This window comes from Bison bison, unplaced genomic scaffold, assembly GCF_000754665.1.
Source record: "Bison bison bison isolate TAMUID 2011002044 unplaced genomic scaffold, Bison_UMD1.0 scf7180017864291, whole genome shotgun sequence".
Taxonomy (NCBI): Eukaryota; Metazoa; Chordata; class Mammalia; order Artiodactyla; family Bovidae; genus Bison; species Bison bison.
In genome coordinates, this window is record NW_011494863.1 from 1,508,706 (window position 1) to 1,512,940 (window position 4,235).

Genomic DNA, 4,235 nt, shown 5'->3' on the forward strand with positions numbered 1-4,235 from the left:
TGTCTAGGTTGGTCATAGCTTTTCTTCCAAGGAGCAAGCATCTTTTAATTTCATGGCTGCAGTCACCATCTGCAGTGATTTTGGAGCTCCCCAAAATAAAGTCTCTCACTGTTTCCATTGTTTCCCCATCTATTTGCCATGAAGTGATGAGATCGGATGCCATTATCTTAGTTTTCTGAATGCTGAGTTTTAAGCCAGCTTTTTCATCCTTCTCTTTCACTTTCATCAGAAGGCTCTTTAGTTCTTCTTTGCTTCCTGCCATAGGGGTGGTGTCATCTGCATATCTGAGGTTATTGATAATTCTCCTGGCAATCTTGATTCCAGCTTGTGCTTTATCCAGGAGTCAAATTTGCTTTTCTGTTGTTTAATACTATTCTCTAGTATTCCCACTTGCATTTTACTACCTAATCTTAGTTAATATGTATATTCATCAGTGTAACTGAAAAGAGGTACTTTAAATCATCTGCTTCTTTTATGTTTTCTCTAAAGATTTGGCAAAGTACCATGTATAACAGGAATTAAATAAATGTGAGTTGAATGAATATGTGAAAAATTGCAAAAGTAATTTGAAATATTGTATTTGAATTTTTATTACACAAAAAATATATCTTCACTGTGGAAAAAAGAAAAGTCTAGAAAATATAAGTATTCAAAAAAGAAAAAAATTTAAATCTCCATATAATTCCATTATCCAAAGATAATTACTATTCACAGCTTGGTTTTACATGTAACATATCATACTTTTTCCATACATGTATGATATTTGATTGGAAGTGATTACTATGCTTTGTAATATGGAATGTCTCTTAAGTTATGTACCTTTAAAATGTACCTCAAGGGGCTTCCCGAGTATCTTAGTAGTAAAGAATCTGCCTGCCAATGCAGGAGACACAGTTCCATCCCTGGTCTGGGAAAATCCCACATGCTGTAGGTAAGCCTATAGCCCACAACTATTGAGTCAGTGCCCTATGGCCCAGGAACCAAAACTCTTGGGTCCACATGCCACAATTACCGAAGCCTACAACCTTAAAGCTCATGTTCTGCAACAAGAGAAGCTATCACAATGAGAAGCTGATGCACTGCAACTAGAGAGTAGCCCCTGCCAATCACAACTAGAGAGAAGCCCATGAAACAACAAAGACCCAGTACAGCTAAAAATAAATATTTTTTAAAAAAGTATTTAAGAAAAAAGAGAACAAAAATTAACTATAAAAAATAAAGTGTACCTCAAAAGGTCAACTGGACACACAAAATTTCTTGGTCAAGGTGCATAGCATCACATACAGAAGTATACTAGTCACTTGAAGTAGACTTGGTATTTCTGATTCCCAGTTTAGAGACCCTCCCATCAAATCCTACTTTCACTCAACCCTACTGCATATTTTCCTTGACATGTTGTCCTTTATCCAGCAATTTAAGGATTATGGAATCATGACAGAATCCCAAGAAAGAAAATGGATATTAACTGTTTTCTCCTCTCTCCATCATTGAGAACTTCAGTGATTCTACCACAAGAGGTATTTATATACTTGATAGTTTTACAAGTTTGAAATACACACACACACACACACACACACAAGTGTATTTAAGTGTATACATACATATACTTTTCCCATTTTGGTGTAGGCTCAGTAAATTTTCTGAATAATTTGGTATAATTTTCTTAGGCGGTGTGGTGGGTAGTCCAGCTGCAGGCCTAGCTCATTATTTTTTAAAATATGCTTGATTCATACATCTTGCAGGTATATTCAGTTATGGCGTAAATAAGTGGTAGCTTTCGATTTAGTTGCAATTGTATGGTTTTTCAATTGAACAAAGTTGTGCCCAGAACTTCCTGGAGGATGGACAGTAGGTTAGAAAGTAAGGCATCAGTAGCATTGTTTTCGGAGAAGGCAATGGCACCCCACTCCAGTACTCTTGCCTGGAAAATCCCAGGGACGGGGGAGCCTGGTAGGCTGCAGTCCATGGGGTCGCTAAGAGTCGGACACGACTGAAGCGACTTAGCAGCAGCAGCAGCATTGTTTGGTTAAAAAAAAAGGGGTGTGGGGCTTCCCAAGGCTCAGTGGTAAAGAATCTGCCTGCTAATGCAGGAGACACGGTTCAACCCCTGATTTGGGAAGACTGCACATGCTGAGGAACAACTAAGACCATGAGTCACAACTTCTGAGCCCACTGCTGAAACTACTGAAGTCCAAAGGTCCTAGAGCCTGTGCTCTGCAACAAGAGAAGCCACCACAATGAGAAGCTTGTGCACTAGCCTGTGCAACTAGAAAGTAGCCCCTGTTTGCCGCAGCTACAGAAAAGCCGGAGTAGCACAGCCAAAAATAAATAAAGTTATATTAAAAAAGGAAACAATCTAAATGTTCAACACTATATAGAACTGGATAAACACTAAATTATTGTATCGCTGGTTAACAGAATACTGTGAAGCAGTAAACAAGAATTTCAGAGATCATTATATACACTGGAATATATATATATATATTCCAGTATATATAATGGAATATCTCTGGAATATATTAGGTGAACAAAACAAGATACAGAAGTGTGGATTGTAAGCTGCCATTTATGTTAAAAAGGGAAAAAATAGACATGTACATAATTGCTTATATAGGTATAAACACTTCTAGAAGGAGACTTAAAAATCTAATAACATGGTTTACTTACAAGAGGGGTTCTGGGTGTTTAGTGGATAAAGTAAAAGGACATCTTTCATTGCATTTTTAAAATTATTTTTGAAATGTGAACTATGTGAATATATTACTCAGATTTTTTAATGTGAAATTACATGGTCTAATAAACTAACATAGTTGGAGAAACCAGAAGACAGTTTTAAATTAAATGTCTCCAACTGTTATGAAAAAGAGATCAAATACTGAAGCAACTTAGCAGCAGCAGCAGCATGCTAATTGTTGAAGTATTATATCAGTTTACCTGATTGATGAAGTTCTTCTGCCATTGAGTGTACCATGGAATCAATGTGATATAGTGGGAAGAACATGGGTTTTAGGAGCAGGCAGAAATAAATTCAAATCCTAGCCTTTTTCATTTTTTGGCCTTGGTGGGCCATATATCGGAGAAGGCAATGGCACCCCACTCCAGTACTCTTGCCTGGAAAATCCCATGGATGGCGGAGCCTGGTAGGCTGCAGTCCATGGGGTTGCTAAGAGTTGGACACGACTGAGCGATTTCCCTTTCACTTTTCACTTTCCTGCATTGGAGAAGCAAATGGCAACCCACTCCAGTGTTCTTGCCTGGAGAATCCCAGGGACGGGGGAGCCTGGTGGGCTTCTGTCTATGGGGTCGCACAGAGTTGGACACAACTGAAGAGACTTAGCAGCAGCAGCAGGGCCATATATGGGATCCCAGTTCCCCAGCCAGAGATTGAACTCCCACCCCCTGCAGTGGAAGTGCATAGTCCCAACTACTGGACCACCAGGGAAATCCCATTCAAATCTTAGCCTTTTAATATACTGGCTTTATATGTTTGGGTAAGCTATTTAACCTTTTTGGAGTTTCAATTTTCTTATCTGTAAAATGGGTGAAATCTTGATAGGGTTATTATAAAGGTTAAATGACATAACACCCAACAGGAACAAATTGGTTGGTTTACTTAGCCTTCTCTCCTTACATGGGTGAACTGAACTGAGATGAACTGATATGCAGAAATTAAATGTCCTGAGAAACTGCAAGTTGCATGGTAAAGTACTACATGTGTCTAAAGGCCCTGTATCTACAATTCAGTTGTCAATCTCATATTTCTTATGAGGAATAAATTCTTTTATTACCTCATAATTTAAAAAACCCTTGGGGGAATTCCCTGGTGGTCCAGTGGTTAGGACTCTGCACTCTCTCTGCTGAGGGCCCAGGTTCATTCCCTGGCTGGGGAACTAAGATCCCACAAGCTGTGTGGTGTAGCAAATAAATAAATAAACAAAAGATGCAGTTTAAAAAAAAAAACAAAAAACCCTTGGGCTATACAGTCTTCCCTTTTGCTTCTCTGTCTGAAAGATGATCAAAAGGAAGACAGTGCTTTGCAACACATTACAACTACACCTTAATAAATATTCCCACTGGTTTTCTGTGGGAAATATTTTATTCTAATGTTAATTTCCAACAAATATACTTTTAAGAGGGATATTGTACTCCACTACTTATTCAGAATTTGAAATATCAGTGTATCTTTTTTTTCCCAATAGTAAATACCATCTTAATATATATCAAAACCAAGGTTA

General features: G+C 38.1%; 1 non-coding gene across 1 annotated transcript; it reads left to right on the forward strand.

The window, feature by feature from the left end:
• Nucleotides 1-3,817: 3,817 nt before the first annotated feature.
• Nucleotides 3,818-3,890, forward strand: TRNAE-CUC. The gene has a single exon. It is a non-coding gene; the product is annotated as a tRNA-Glu (tRNA).
• The last annotated feature ends 345 nt before the right edge of the window (nucleotides 3,891-4,235 follow it).